Raw genomic sequence first — 17,413 nt, 5'->3', positions numbered from 1 at the left:
TGCCTAATACGTCAGCAAAACATTTGTTTATATAGATACAGGACATACATACAGAATGATACTTTATGTACAAATTCACCCAAAATTTTTAAGCAACTTACCCTCCTCAGTATTTATCACTTCACCAATTTCTGAGCTATTTCCATAATTTACTTTTGATGATTTTTTATTTTCTTTCACTTCTTGAAATTGTCCTGATTTCCAGGATTTGAAAGATTGGAATTTTAGTCGTTCAAATAACTTCTTGGGCAGCTTATAAAAATTAGGTGCAAAGTATTTTGTTGTTCTGATTTTGCAACACTGAAATATTTTGCCTCATTTCTGAAATAACAACAGTACGATGAAATTTCTAGCCTGTATTAAACTTTATCAATGTGCTCAGATAAATTCATGCTTTAAGAGCAAAAACAATTCAGAAAGCTTCAATAATATGCATGTTTATACATTTTATTCTTGATGAATGAGTTTGTTAAAATGTTGGTTTCTTTTCCTTTGGTCTTGAGAACACAATCCCTGCATCCAAACATGACTGGGGTCTCTCTCAAGCACACAAGCCCTGAATACTAGAAATCTTTGTCATGGCCCAACTGTGACCCACCACTATACTGTCGCTTCCCCAAACCACTAGACAGCTTTTTTAAACTGTGTCTGCAGAATTCAGACTGTAGCTAAAAGGGCTGGTAAGGGAAAGGCAGGGAAACAAAAGGTAAGTAGAAACTATACAACAGAAATAAAACAGATTGCAGCAAAGTTTAAAATAATAGCCATATGGCAGAGTTTCATATAAAATAAAGCTTTCAGGAGACCATAATTTTGTATTACCCAATGAGCCAGAAGAGGCTACTAACGTACCTTGGCCACACTTCTCCTATCCGGTAAGAACATATATATCTTTTTATTTTGCACAGTGCCAGTTCCATCCCTGCAACCCTGAACTAAGAGGATTATCTGAATCATATTTTTTTATTATGTTTTTGATGTAGTTGTTATAATCATATAAAAATACAAAGGAAGACCATATAAGGACAGATGTGCTTCCTATAACCTTTCTGGTCTGAGCATAAATGTGCAGTCCCTGATTCCATGAAGCCATCAGGAGATGGTGAGATATTTATCATTGTGCCTGTGTCTGCTTATGATGTGCAATGCAGACCAAAGAAAAGCATCTCTCCCTGCATCAGCCTAAAAACCCGTGCCAGTTCCACACGTTGGTTTGTTTCTAACAGTGGTGAATTATTTCAGGAATATGATTTTATACCATGGGAGTAAATTGGATTTCCCACTGTGCTCAACTTGAAATTTTTTACTGGAAGAGAATGACAGCAATACAAGAAGTATTCCATTTCTCAGAGTTAATGGTGTCATTACTATTTGTCCAACCATGAAAGCTTCTTACAGGCATCCACTTCCAGTAGTGTGCATGTCCAAAAATAGCCATTCTGAGTGAATTCAAAGGCTCTTTGAGCCACTGGCATAAACCACAGTAGCAGTAGATGGCTAAAGAAAAGTACAGAAAAGCATAAAAAAGTTGAATAATTCTGGTATTTCCTGAGCTAGGGATGAACTGATCTGAGAGACCTTATAAGAATGGTACCTATCTCTAGCACTGTCCTTGCCTCAGGGATGCCAGTCAGCAGTCGTGCTCTCACATGTGTCTCTATTTTGGCTGGGACTTCCACTCAAGGAAAAGAAAGTCACAAGGACAGGTGTTTCAAAATTAGAGCACCACTTAGCATTCCATTGGAATAATAGGAAGAGGTAAAATAAATAAAAAGGACTAAGATCCTTAAGAATTTGGCCTCACTTCTTCACCTGTTTTCTAAAATGTCAAAATTATCAAGGAGGTGGACTGGGAATCAAGCAATGATGTCTTGAAGTTGCTTCATCTCTTTTTTCCAGAGACTGTTCATCTGAGTTTATCAACTTGTTTACTTTTTTATTTAAATACTATAAAGCACATAAATGAATATTTTAAATAAAAAATAATTATTTAAAAATGAAGAAAAATATTTTGTTTAGTACCTTGACATTGTTTGTATTAAAGCATAAATAAGGACAATTTTTTATTATTCTGTTTAAATCCTGCAGATGTAATGTAGTAATGCTTTTTAGACTGTAAAGAAATAACTGATCTGAATGTTAAAAAGTTTCTCTATTTTTACAGAAGTTGAGGCCAACTGTAGGAAATAGAGTCTTCTGGAAAGTTGGGTCAATTTCCTGCACCAATAGCCTATCTTCCACCAAGAAGAAAGGTTAGTCTAGATTTCAAACAAGAAGTACCACACCGTTGTCTATAATTCAGTCATTAAATATCTACATGATACCAACTGTAAAAAGCAGGAGACAAAAGATCCACGTCTGAAATAAATTTTGATACAATATTGATTATAGCTGTGGGGAATTATCCTCTATTTCTACTATCTGTGATAAAGGCACATTTTTTTCAGACGGACATGGAAAAAAGTCTATGTCCTTAGCTATATCAAACATCGACCTTTCTCTTTTTGTGTTTTTTCTTTTTTCCTCTAACTTATATACTTTACTTATATAAGCAAATTCATGACAATTTTTTATTACTCAAACATAAGCCTCTGAAGTTTTTAGTTGTTAATGACTGTTTCCTTACTTATAAAAGTAATGAAGCTTTTGATTCAATATTTGACTCTGTATCCCACCATCGCCCTATGTGCAGTTTTTGATCTTCACATTTATAATAGGTGCTGAAATTTAAGAATCTTTAAGTTCAACCAAAGTGTTCAGCTAAAGTCATTCTGTGATGCTATGGTTCTGTATCTCCATTTTCCATTATGCCTACGCTGGTGGTTTATCAGACTTAGGAAATTTTCGTTGTCACTAAGATACTCAAAGCTAATAATTTTCCAGGAGATTTTAGTATCCAGCTCATCCCAAAACATTATGGATATTCCCTGGACTTCCAACTCATTCTGGATGTAAAAATGCTTAAAAGAGGTGTCCTTATCTTTAATTTTGATGCCTGGTTTTCCCATAAGTAGAGAAGGAAGTAGGACTATAGAAAATTTGAATGTTGATTTGAAATGTCTTTCTATTTATCTAATAGACAGACAAATCACTTGTCTATCTCACAGTCAGTTTAGTTTCTTTTCTCAGATTCATAGCTTTCTATAACTGCTGAGGGAATTGCTATTAAGCTGTAATAAGAAGTCCTGCCTAAATTTTTCTTCAAAATACCTCAAGCAAGTCATAACTAATTTTTTTCAATTTTCACTAGAAATCTGGTTTTTATCTTTATATTTGCCTCATCCAAGCTTTTCTGCCTTCTCAGGGTGTTTTACTTGAGGCAATTTTCTAATTTTTCTCATTACAGCTGTTACTTTCACACCAGGAATATTAGTAAAATACCTTATGCTTCCCCTTGTACTGCATCAAAGATCATCATATCTTTCAACTGGAAATTTGTTCTCTTTGTCTTGTGTCCTTTCCCCCTGAGGAATAATAATTTGCAGAGCCTGAGACTTCTGCATAATTAGATCATACAAAACATCCGCTATCCCGTCTCCCACTAAGACAAGAGGACCTTAAGGTTTAAATTACTTCAATACATTCTCACTGTAGAAGATCAATTATATTCCTTTTGTTTGGTCTCATTAAAGTTCAATTTCATCCACACCCCTAACACATTTCCTATAGATTCTCTTTATCTGACTTTTTCAAAGCCTAGTCATCTTCTCCCCGATGATAAACATATCTTGATTTAATGGCATCTTTAAATTCTGTCTGCATTTTCCTTGAACAAAATTCACAACAAAAGAGTAACATTATATTCACAGAACCACAGAATCGTCTGAGCTGGAAGAGACCCACAAGGGCCATTGAGACACTGTTAAATGATATTGTCAACATATTCCTGAGGAAAATAAGTGGACCACACTCTGTTCTTCTAATAAATGTATCACTAATCAAAGTACCTTCTTCAATGACATAATGTTTTCTTTTACTCAAGATACTGGAAGCTGAGGGGATAGGGTGGGGATTTTTGTGTGTATGAAAATGCATATAAATATATGTAAATGATAAACAAATGTATTACTGCGAGAAACTAATTCCTAAGGTAAAAATCCAACTTTTGCTTGGGAAAAATCACACCACTGCAAACCTTATGTCATCTTTTCAATAAAGTTTCATAGTTCTACAGAAGGCCAAGCTGAGGCAAAGTTAGCTGAACTGATCTATTTCACATTGTCAGAAGATACACACTGGTTCCAAGTCCTACTTTTTTGTAGTGTTTATGTACCTTAGAAATATGTACTTGCAATGTATAAATACATATGTATTTATATACATATATACAACATGCAGAATCATATCTATATCTCTACCTATCTATATATATCCCACATAAAAGAAAGCATCATGGATACATTTTATGGAAATGGAACTGTTTCAACACTTTGCTTCTTTCTCCTCTTAAAATAAATTTACTAAAAGACAAAGCTGCTGGATGATTAGATAACATTCTATTTGTAAGAAATTATATTTTTTAAGTAAGGAATCCATTGAATTTTTTTGCACCAATGGAAAGCAATGAAAAAAGATCACTCTGGAGTGACACAAAGAATATTCCTATGATGTAAAATGTTTCATGCAAGATGTAAAATGTTCCTTAAACTCATGCCCCACTCAGGGAAATTTACAGATTGAAGTACAGCATCATACCTAGCTAAACTAAAATACCCATAACCAATTATATGATTAACATATTAATTTAACATTACAATTAAATTGTATGTAACTGAACTGTAGTGAGTCGCATATAGCTCTAAGAGTTACATTTAAAATAATGCCAAATCATAGGCAGAATGACCATCATTTTAAAAAGACATAAAAACTCTCCCTGTTTCTAGTGCATATATATTTAAGCCTCCATGTGGTCATAAAGAAACAGGATATGGAACTGATTTTAATTTTTCTCAGTATGGTTAACATTGGGAAATACCAATAATTCACTATATGTAGACATTTCACTGCTATTCCATTTCTGTTCCAGAGGCTAGAGGTCAGCTTATCTTCAGTATGTCCTACAGTATGTCCTATCAGGTCTCTCTTAGTGTGAAAAAAAAAAACAACCCCCCCAAAAAAAAAAAAAAAAAAAAAAAAAACACCAACAAAAAAACACCAAAAAAAACCCAAACCAAAACAAACAGAAAAAAAAACCCCAAGTAAAAATATCTGTGGAAAAGGAAGTTTTTTTCCCTACCATAGCTTTTCCAGGCCATTTCAATGTTCAATGTTGCTTTCAAGATGCTGCAACCCCTTGCCATGCTTGTCTTCTGTACTTTATTTTTCTCTCTGACCTCTCCCCTTTGTTACATTCCTCAATCCTTCCTCTTACATTCCCTACACTCTCTCCACAGCTCTGGTGTATCCAGCTCTATGGGGCTCTATTCATCATTTAAGATTATATGAGTTTATATTATATATATACATTTCTACATTAATATCAGACCTGTGAAAATCATTCACCATAATATTCAAAGACACCCAATAAGAACAGAGCCCTCATAACTAGTTAAATACAAAGATGGGTTATCATTTGTGTAATTTTCTAGCTACCTTCACTTCCATTAAAGCAGTTGAGAGTTCACAATCATTTGGCTCCCTGCCTTTGCAGGAGGCAGTTCTGGAGAAAATGAATAAAAGTAATGCTGAGAGAGATCAAGGAGAATGATCAGAGGAAAGGACTCACCTCTTTTAATCAGTTTTCCATTTTAGTTGTTTCAATAGTTAAAGAGGGAAGAGGTTTTTTGCACACTCTTTAATTCAGATGTCAGTTCCAATACTTGATGCTTGACTGCTCTGAAACACAATCAAAGTGTAGGAGTTAAAACTACTGGCCTGAAACAAGATAAAATTATTAACATGGCAAGGATCTATGTATTCATTAAAAATCACAGCAATATTGAGATGTTTTATAGCAATGCTCCATGGCAAGGTTTTCACATGGTTCCAAACTCTCCTTCTGGCAACAAAAAAAGAATATTTTGATTGCATAATGCTGCATTTGTGGTGCCATCTCAGCCTTCCTACTCTCCCTGCACAATGCATGAAGCGTTTGTTGGCCTTTTGAGCAAAAGATACCAAGACTGGTTACATGTGATTGCCTCAGTAAATCTCTGCAAGCTCACCTCTCCCCCACTCGCTCCCTTCCACAAGCTTTTCTCACTCTACATAAAACACCATGGAATCCTGCTGTCTGTGTCTGGAAAAGCAGAGGAGAATGGTGAGAAAACCTGAACCACCCAGCTGTATACATGGTGCTTCCCACACCAGCATTCGATGGGTAGGGGACAAAATTGCAATGGGAAGCCACTGCACATTAAAATATATAATTTTTTAAAATTATATAAACTGAAAATACTTATTTACGAGACATTTTCTCTCTCTTGTAAGCAAAGTCATATACACGTTTTTCTCTCTCATTTCTCCAGTACTACTTATGGAGGCTAACAAAAATAAATGGCTTTCCTCTGTGTTCTATATTTGTTCTCTATGAGTCATCTCACTATTTAAGTTTTGTTTCTGATCACCTAAAGGTCTAGCCTATTTTATTCTGTCTTTTTTTATGGGAACAATTTGAAAGTAAAAGCCAGAATAAGTGTGAATATTTTGTCTTGTAAAAGCAGCTAACATCTCAAATCAAAATTTTGCTGTAAAGCATATAAAAGGAAAATAAATTCACAGCTAAGGGTGCTTTGATAGTAGCCTTGGACTATACTGAAGATTTATCACTACAATAACTTGTTTGATATGTTCTTAAGTTATTTTAATCACTTGATGCTCATTCAAAGAAATACCTCTCCACACCACAATTAGCTATTGGGGGCTAGTTGTCAGAAAAAGCAAGTAAAAATTTTCAGAGCAAAAATAACCTGAAAATATTACAAACTCATGCTTATAAAACTAGAAGAGACCAACCCAATCAGAGTCTGATGTCCCACTTCCCTCAGGCTACAAAAATTCCATAAATTAATTCCTTTGGAAGCGGGATGCACATCTTAAGTAAACATCAAGCTTTGGATTGAAATTCTTTCAAGTAACCACTAAGAGGACAGGAATAGCCTCTGTACACAACAGGTGCTTATTCCTGGGAATTCCATGACCTCTAAAGCAGTCAAACAGATGACAGCTGCAGCCTCCTCTTTGTTACTTTCTTTATTTTTATTGTGAATCCTGTTTCAAAGATAAACTAAATTCTGACACTGCTTCAGAGTCTCTGACATTACTGTCAGGATAGAAACATTCTAGTGTTTTTAGTACTAGTACTCCAATGACAGCACTTGCTGTAGAGCTGGCTTTGAGGGCCTGCCTCTCCCTTGAGGTACGTAACTATCTTTAGTGTATTTCTTCTTAATTCTAAATTTAAATTTCTGGTTCTTTCTCTACAGTTGGTCTTTCTTGGTTGGTTGTACAGAAGTACAGCTTTTTTTTTTTGTCAGAAGTGGGAGAAAACAATATGTTCAATGTAGGAAAATGAGATGATAAAATTATCAGATTGGCAGTGGGATCAAGAGAGATGTACAGAACTAGAAACTGCCTTTAAATTATTTCAGAAATGCACAGATTTCCTGTTGACAGGATCTCTTTTCAGGAAGGCTTTAATTTGCCTATAATATTGACTACATCATAAGCATTTCAGATTTTCCATGAGAGTATAAAATTGACTGAGTATATTTAATTGTAGCAAGTAAACTGGATTGATTTTTTCTTATAACATCTCTTTAGGGAGCTTAGCTTACAAACATAAATCTCTAAAGGAACAAATCCTCCATGTCCTTAGGAGGAGCCTTGAGTTGTGAGGACTTCTCTGAACCCATTGAAACTCCCATGCTTGAAGATTTGGTTGAGAACCTTGCTGAAGCTGGACTCAGATGGGTTTCTCTTAGCTGACAGAATTTCCTGGATAAGAGAAGTTTTAACTTGTCAGATGTATTTAGTGATGACAGAGACAGTGAAGGCAGGCAATGTAAAGGTATCACCTGCAGCACCCAAGTGTTAAGCGCACTGTAAGCCAGTGCCTGAAGTGTAAAAAAGAGAAAATTTGAAAGTAACTTTCTGCAAACATCTAAGTATATATGACAGAGTTTTCAGAGATGGCCATGGACTACTGTACTTCAGATTCTGTACAAACAGATGGCACTATCCCTGTCAACAACCCAAACTAAATCAACATTGACCTAATAGTTTTAAAATTTCTTTAATTCTTCAAATGTTTTGGTCTTTCTTATTTGTGCATGGCTATGCATGCCAGCCTTCTCTGACCACTTACCCTATTTTTTATTTAATCAGAGAGGTACAACCAGAAGAGGTTCACATAAAAGCAAGATGATGATGGAGTGTACAGAATGACTTCTGTGTGAGGGACAAATGAATAGAGTAACACAACAAAAAAAGAGGAAATTGAATCATGGAAGATTATGAAAACAACCGTAGGACATTAAATCAAGCTGATTAAGAGTCACATCAAAAAAGTGATGCCTCAGGTTTTAGCTTTTATATTTTTCAGATTCTGTACTGCTTTAGTGTGTAGTTCTGAGCTTCATATTAAGGGATAGTAAGCTCTCTCCATAGAGTAGGTGGACAAAACAATTCCTTCTCTAGCTGAGGACCAAGGACAATCTCAGGCCCAAGAGCATAAACAACGTGGACTGAAGAGAGAAAAACAATAAGGATGGGACTTCAAAACCTGAAGCTGTAATTGGACAATTAACTCCAATACGCTAATGAACCAGAACCTATACAAGCGAGAAACCTCAGGACTGGTCATCCATTTTGTGACCATTTTGAGTTCATCTTGGGTGTAGCCCTGACTTGGCTCTTGAACTGCCCAAGGTGTTAAGGCCTCCATTGAGGCCTTTTAATAAATACCTACTTTATTTAACTCTGTCTATCCTCTGCTCTAGGTCAGCCTTCACAAGGCATCCAAAGAAAGAAAGCTGAACAAATAAACAAAGAGGGGTGGCTCTTTCTGCAAAGTGCTTTTGTACTGTGGGACTCCTGCCACAGCAGGTTATGGGGATAAAATCATACCTTCCAAGAGAGGAAAAAAGTGTGGGAAAATTTCCTAAATTCAGGTAACTAGAAATGTTTAGAAACATGCAGCTCAGAAAGAGCCAAAGTTCAAGACATCAGGAGGCTAAGACAATATGTTTGACATGTTTGTATATTCTTTCTTTTGATCTCCAGTGCATGAAACAGGGCATGGGACAAAATACCTTTGAGGTTGATGGTAATTTCGATAATTTTTTTGGGTGTTTTTAGATAGATTTTGTTAAAAAGAAACCTGGAAGAAAGTGTGGCAAAGAACAGGAGCAAAGAATAACCCAGAACAGGTGACTAGGGAGCCTGTGGCATCTCTATCATGGGAGATACTGAACATTCAGTTGAACAAGACCCTCCACAACTTGATAACTGCCTATAATTCCTTACTAGGTAAACTATTCTGTGAATCTGTGTGTTTGGGAAACAGACTCTAATCACATCTATACCATTCCTGTGCAGAACACCAATTCACATTTTGATCATTATCATTGAACCAAATTTCAATGAGGAAATGAAGTGTTTTATTCAAGTGTTTTATTATTTACTAAACCATTTGAATTCTCTTCTAAATTATGCTTCTTTACACTCCTGAGGTTCTGCTCATATGCATAATTTTTAATTAACAATACATACTGTAAAGGAAATGGATGAAATTTTTGCCTGTTTTTTTCCCTATTTTTTTCATCTCTTCTTACATTTTATTAAAGTAATTCACAGTGAAGGTGGATAACTATCCATTTTTCTGTACACAGTATCAAGATACTGACCTATATTAACAACCCAAATCTGTTCCATTACAAAGCTGTACTTAGTGGGGCTTTATATATACTTCAACCTCTCAATGACGGTGAGTACCTGAGGTGACAAATGGCAGATAACCCCTGATGTTCAGAAGAGGCCTCTTTCAGATGATGATTTAGTGCATATTAAGCCATTAGAATCAATAATTGTTTTACTTTTAAAGCACTGGGCAGGAACCTCACATATTTGCTACCCAAATGATAGCAAAATAATAATCACTGCAGAAATTAGCATTGCCTAGTAACTACACACAAATGAACTTCTAAAAATTTAATTACAACCACACTAGCGTAGTAGTAATGGGAATACCATAAAGCTTAGCAATGAGCAGAAAACTCAGTCTTCTTCCTATGAAGCCAAGACTGCAATATCACATACATTTATTGAACCTCATTTGTAAAATTAAGAGTCTCCCTCAGACAATTAAAAATCATGCTGAGTACTCAGCCACAGTAAATTACGAATATAATTAAGTAAATAATAAGAAAGCCCAAGTCCCTACTTAAATGCACTGCCAATTCAGCTAATCCAAGCACAGCAAATATTAATGCAATATTTCACCGTCTAAAGCTCAGCTCCTGATCTACAGTAATAATAACACATTAAGGTTTTGTTCATACTCAGAGCAAACCACTTATTTTCCCCAAGACAACTAGAGCACCAGGTTGCCAGTAATAAGCTGCTCATATCTTCCATCATCCTGCTCGGGAAGGCAGGCTGAGAAGATGAGCACTTTTAGCCTGATTGTATTTGCCACCAATTATAGAGTCACAGTCTTTTGATCATTCCTCACTTTAAACTGAAAATAAGCTAATCTGAAGGATTAAAATCAATGCCAACTAAAGGCCTCTGCAAAGTGTGATTTTTAATTACGCTGCCTTGGGAAGTCACTACACAATCACTATTTGCATTCCATTGTTTCTGCATGCATGCATTGCTTGTGCATACAAAGCACAAAAAAATTGCATTTTGGAAAAACCTTCTGATTTTAGCAGCTGGCACACCAATTAGAAAAAGTTTAAAGTTCTGTATTAGAGATAACCACTATGCAAGAAATGAAATGTGTCTAAAATTATGCTGACAGCACATGTCACTTGCCAACAATGTACACTAGCATTGATAGGAGCTGTTGTTTACAAGCTCACAGAGAAAGGATTAAATGCAATTTAATTAATTCAAACTTAAATATGTATTTTTACCACTATACAGCAGTGTGTGAATGGCAGACATTTCACTGTCTCATTGCAGTTGTATTATTCTCAGCCCAACCTCATAAATATTAATTGCTTTTGAAACTGAGTTATAAGTCTGCACATGAGATAAAGGAAAAATCCCAAGCACAGGCTTTCCCTCAACATCAATCCACAGGAGGAATAAAATATTCTCTATGAAATGTTCCCGCGTCAGCACCAGGGGGAAGTTCTGCAGTCTATTCTATTTGGAGGTAAATGGTTTTAATTTGCTTTTCATTGTAACTGAAAGAATCCGTTATATAAAGCCTTAATATTTCCAACCTCTTTCTTAATAAGAAGAAGCTTCCACAGCTCCTCACTTGACTACCCCACTGTGAGATTTTTCATGCAGTGTGAATGAAGAATTTGGCTCTAAAGCAGGCAGAAAACTACAAACAGAGGCAAATAAAAAAAAAAATCACAAATCCACAATTTTCTGTATCTACCACCACCCCAAGAATGTATTTTAACAGAAATAAAACCCCTAAATTTAATAAAACTTTTTAATGTGTTTTGTTCCATTGCTCATTGCATTAAGACAGTTGAAACTGGGCTGATAGTGCATGCGTATCAATTTGTCAGCACATTAACAGTTCAGTCAGCAGATTCCAGGAAGGAAGGAAGAGGCGGAAGGAAGGAAGGAAGGAAGGAAGGAAGGAAGGAAGGAAGGAAGGAAGGAAGGAAGGAAGGAAGGAAGGAAGGAAGGAAGGAAGGAAGGAAGGAAGGAAGGAAGGAAGGAAGGAAGGAAGGAAGGAAGGAAGGAAGGAAGGAAGGAAGGAAGGAAGGAAGGAAGGAAGGAAGGAAGGAAATTTTAGGCCATGATTATTATATATTAAAAATTCATTGTGAAGCACTGTATATAGACCCATGAATCCAATTACCCTTACCATTTGACATATATGTATAGAGAGGAATATTTATTCACACAACATATATGATGAAAGTCTCTGCATTGCACCTGCACAGTCAGGTGAAATGTTACAAACAAATCAACTACAATCTTTTTCTCTCAAGTACTTATTCATCCCTTGAAATTTACAACTAAAGTACCTGCACATCATAGAAGTGGTTGCAGCATAACATAGGTTTAAAAACCTGTGTACCTCAAGTAACATTTCCAGAAATATATAACAGTCCTTCCCAAATTACCCTGGTCTCCATATTTCTCATACAGCCTTTACATTGCATCAATTCCCTTTTGGTAACACATATAGCAGTAAATATGTCAGTAGCACTTCAAGAATTACTGTGCTTTTAAACCACTCTGAATTTTCATCTCTCTATTCCCCAAAATAACATGACGGGCAGTAGAAGACAATAAAAAAGCCCCAAGGTTTATTGTTTCTCCTGGTATACAGTCAAAAGTAGACAATTTCAGAGTACATCTTCCAGAATCTACATGTGAATTTTAAACATGCCCAGCTCGTGATTTTATTGCATGAAATACTACTCCTGCAATCATCAAAAATCCCTTTGCTTTAAAATGCTGAGAGACTGCTTCCAGCCTAAATAGCAATCATGAGGCATTTGAGCAGTTTTTGACACTGAACATGTTAAAAAATGGCATCCAGCTGTTGCAGGAAGAAACTTTCAATTACACAGTTGGTTGAAAATGTGCTGTGTAGTAAAGAACTCTACTTGTGCAGCATTATTAGGAATCTGCAAACAGGGGGATACTTTGATAAGCTAATCATACCATCATACCTTTTCATAAAGGTTGAATTTCTATTACCAGAAATCAATCTGTGTAACACATCATCTGTCAAAGTATTTAAAAGGACGTTTATTTCTCTTTACTACATCCTGGTAAAAATTTCTCTCTATCTCTCTCTCTCTCTCTTTCTCTTTTTCTTCATGTGGTCCATGTAATTCTGCTCTTGCTTTGGAGCCAAAGCTAAACATCACTGTGTGGATATGACAGAAGCTTTCCCTGCAAGTTTCCATGGTTAAAACATCTGTATAGGTAATGGCTTTCACATATAGTGCACATTTTTTTAATGTTCAGTCATCATCCATTTGCTGTACTTAAAACTCAAAGCTTCAAACCTCCTGAACAAGGCTCTAGTTGCACTTGATGTGGAAAAAAAAAGCTGTCAACAGAAAATTCATTATCTTTCCATCATGCTATACTGGGTGGTAAAATGAGGAAACTTTACTCCTGCATGAATTCCCACCAAACTGAACTGTCTTTGTTAGTCAAGGCACAGTAGGGATTATGTCCTGCACAGATAAGCACTCCTTTTGTTCGTAGAGAAATTGCTTTTTTTTTTTTAAATCAGTGAAAACCACGTATTTTTCTGTCTTGTCAAAGAGAGTACAAAAGACCTAAGCAAGTTCAAACTAACTTGTCAACAAAGCTGATTCAGAAGTGTACAAAATAACTGTATATGTCCCAGGCTTAAGTTATGGCAAGCGTAAGCTCCTGATGCACATCTCAGCAAATGAAGTTACATAGGACAAAGTTTATCTTTATTATGCATGAATTTTTTATTATTTAAAAAAATTTAACAGACAACACTGCCAGGTTGACCCAAAAAACATCTTCTCTTTATTTCGTGCTAATAAGCAGGGCATACGAAGACAATTTTATGGAATTGTGAATATGGTACATTAACCCCATTAGGTACAATAGGAGTTTTCTGCTGGCCTATTGCTGCTCTCACTGGCTGCCAATATTGCTGTGATTTGAACAGGAACATAGGTTGAAGCAAGGAGCTTTTTAAAAAAACATACACAATGTAATAAGGTTTATTACATCTAACTACACAAGCACTGGTTTTCAATTATATTTTACTGTGACAAAATTGCAAAAAAAATATCATCTATTCAGGAGAATTTTTATACATAGTTTTTTTTGATTATAGACTTCACAGCATAACAGTATGCAAGAGAATGTCAAAGACAGAACACAACTCCTGTAACTGTGTGCTGTTTTTTGCTTAATTCATTTATTGGCTGCTTGATTAGTTAGTTTGTGCAGTACTTAGGAAATGTAAAACAGTAATAAGTGCTAATTAATCATTTATATACCATTCAACTACAGCTGCAAATTGTACAAGTATAACAAAAAATATGAGCTGCATACTGGTGAAGCCTATGTTGCTAGTGAACTTCCTTAATTAGAGAAAACAAGAGGGGAAAGCAGTCATAGAAAGCAATCAGGGGGATGTAGCTGCAGAAAGCCTGCTCCACAGTGAGCAACAGAAGCAAGAGATGAGGTGAATGAATGATACTAAAAGTGCTGCCCAATTGCTTGTATTAAGGAGAACATATTGCAAAGAGAGGCAGACCCACAAGGAAAAAATGACAGTTTCATTGAATTGCAAATGAGAGGTAATAATTTCAACATCCACTGTGACAGAATACTTCTCTGTGTTATTACAAGCTCTGGTGGATGCTGCCTTAGACCAATTAATGAATGGAATCATCTGATGCAACAGGATTAGTGCAGTAAGGCTGGAAGTGGAAAGGTGCTCCTGATAATGCTTTCTGATGACCTAAAGAACCTGCTCTAACTGGAACAGCAGTTTCTGCTGTCAGAACAACTTAAGAGCTGAGTGATAAAGAGGAGACAACATTTATCACTTCTTCCAAGTCCAAAATCATGCATAAATGGATGAAGCAAATGGAAGAGAGTACCTAGTGATGGAAAAAGAGCAGGAGAAAGCATGTAGTAGTATGAAACATGCAGAAAGGACGGAGAGGTTACCTGCTCTAAGAAGAAAACTGTTTTGAGTTCTATGAAAACACGCACAATGGATGAGTAGCAGAACTTGCACATCATTTCTGCCAAAAGTTAAACACCTGACAGTTAACAAGGAAGAAAGAAAGGAAGAAAGTTAGTTAGACTAAATGTAGGTGAAAAGGAAACACAAAATACTTCTGCTATGACTTCCAAAATTATGCAATGAGTAATAAGGATGGTTTAAATGTACAACTAGATAGTAAAAGGTAAAAATAACTAATGGGACAAAAGATGAAAAATTAAGTTAACATTCATCATCATAAGCAAGAATATTAACATTCTAAGATACTATTATTTCTATGGTATCAAAGGTTTTCCATATGAGAAGAAAGGAAAGTTTTAATGCAACTTCATGGAGAGAAGCATTTCCGTTTCTTATTTTTTGATGGATTTATTTTCTTTGGCCTGCCAGTATATGCAAAACAGTCTGCAGAGATGCTTTAATAGCACGACAGATACGGATTTTTTCTCATTCTTATAGAGAATGCTGAAAAATCTGATGGATGCTTATACTAAGAGATAGAGAAGTCAAAATCATCTTGCTGTACCATTGTTAAACCTATCTAATAATGCCCAAAAAGTCCATCAGAGTTAATTTATAATTTTCAATTAATTTGCTCTGGCACATTATCAGCCCTTTTTATACTTCATTTTTCTGAGTCTTCCTTTTCTTAGTTTGGGGAATTATCATTGTTTTAATTGTTTATTATTTATGAAGTTATCTTTAAGATTTAATTCTAAATTTAAGGCAAGCAAGGTGAAACCTTTTTAGGTATTCTGTACTTTATCTTGTTTACCATAACTATGGTCAAGGAATCAGAGTTTTATGATTCTGGAAGGCATTGAGAGCACTATCTTTCAATGGAGAATATTAAAATGACATGTAATTCAGAGTTGTGACTTAATGATCATGGAATGTAGAAAAAATTAGTTAATAAATTTTTACAAGAATAGGTGATTTTTTACTGTCTCTGGGCTAGTTAATCTCATAGAAGTCCCACAGAATTAAAAAATACCCCCAGTAGCTAAATCTTCATGACATGCTACAAAAACTTTTATTGTTTAAGCTTGTAATGACATGCTGGGTTCTACGTGCATGACTCACATTTCTAATGAAGATTTTGTAACAAAACTGGCATTATCCTAAGTATATCTCCAGCATTTTCAATAGATCACTTGGTAAACTCTGCATAATGGAAAATAACAACCTTAAGATGGAAAACCATCCTCAGAATATCATCCGGTTGTTTCTTCAGATGGCCCTTGCCTTTTTCCATTTTTTAGTTAAAAAACTACTGTTACTGAAAATCAATTCTCAATATGAAAAAATTCCTTTCATATTTTCTGAACAAGTATAGAGTATTTTCTATTCTAATTTTCCATACAAACATACTCTCTAACCCACTAGAAAAATTCTTCTCCTATTTGGAACTTTGTTACTCTTTACTTTTCAAGTTCACTTTTTGTTAACTCTGTGTCTCTAAAGTTCTTCTATTTAAAATGCAGTAATATTTATAAAATAACATATTCAGCACTGGATCATTCAGAGACTTTTTTTAACATAAGCTCTTGAGGAAGTGATTAATAAATGCACTGGGAAAATAAGCAATTAATGTCTTTGGCACTGTCTCTGTATAATGTTGGCTGAATGTCTGAATGTGTTCACTTTGTTCCTTTGCGGCCTGAACTGTTGCTTGATAATATGGGCTTGTCCGCTACATTATAGAAGACATCAGTTCAGAGATGCTTTCATTCTGGGTTACTGAACTCAAAATACCAGAGCAATACAGTATCTAAGTTTTTCAGCACTTGAATTACTCTCAGTTGTAGCAACCACTGGTTATACAAACGTCAAATGTGTACATTTGCATGTTTTTGATTAATCCATTTTGTGTTCTGGACTTCCTTCACAAACCATGTCTGTCTAGGTGTTTAGCATCTGACTTCCATGCTGAATCCATCACTAAATGGTAGCTTTCACTTAAATATGCTGGCACTCAAAACTTCTCCATATGGCACATTATAGGCACTGCTTGGGTGGTCAGAGTGTCCATGCATAAATCCCAGCCTGTAATTTGCAAGGAAATCTTCACATGGGAGGAGCACTCATTTAAACTGACATAGACTTGTCCACTGAAGTTCCACTTATCAAAAAGTTAAAAACAAAGTGATGAGTCAAGTGTAAAGACTTGGAGAAATGAAAGCTTGTCATGAAAATTCAAATCACTACTCTGAATGCTGGATTAATTTTATTAATCATTTTTCAATTAGACTTCTGGCCTCAAGCAATCAAACTTATTCAGTCGTGTCAGCACTAAAAATGGGTAAGTAAGTTTTCCTAAGAAGTAGGCACAATAGACATTATTTAAAAATAATTTTAACAGGAAAACAAAAAAAATTTCAGAATAAAAGCCTTTACTTGGCATGCAACTACAATGACTACTGGCTTTTTCTCCAATAAAGTATGACTTGATGGGTTTTAAAATAGCTTCCTAGCATTTTTTTCTGAGTGGCCTGAAGAAATAAAATTGTGAGACTGATTTCACATTTGCAACCA

At 35.3% G+C, this 17,413-nt stretch overlaps 1 protein-coding gene across 8 annotated transcripts in view; it reads right to left on the bottom strand.

The window, feature by feature from the left end:
• Positions 1-17,413, bottom strand: part of DLGAP1 (DLG associated protein 1) — a 397,438-nt gene that overhangs the window by 241,463 nt on the left and 138,562 nt on the right. For 4 of the 8 annotated variants that reach the window (XM_066562060.1, XM_066562027.1, XM_066562092.1 and 1 more), the window contains one exon: positions 5,726-5,835. The exons of 1 other annotated variant lie outside the window; for it this stretch is intronic. The gene's annotated coding sequence lies outside the window, so the exon portion shown is untranslated. Of the gene's footprint in view, positions 1-5,725; positions 5,836-14,820; positions 14,916-17,413 lie in introns of all 8 variants that reach the window. 3 more of the 8 variants (XM_066562044.1, XM_066562035.1, XM_066562052.1) reach the window with 1 other exon arrangement.

Source organism: Molothrus aeneus, chromosome 1, assembly GCF_037042795.1.
Source record: "Molothrus aeneus isolate 106 chromosome 1, BPBGC_Maene_1.0, whole genome shotgun sequence".
NCBI classification, from domain to species: domain Eukaryota; kingdom Metazoa; phylum Chordata; class Aves; order Passeriformes; family Icteridae; genus Molothrus; species Molothrus aeneus.
The sequence above is the reverse complement of the archived record's forward strand: the minus strand, read 5'-3'. Positions and strand labels throughout refer to the sequence as shown.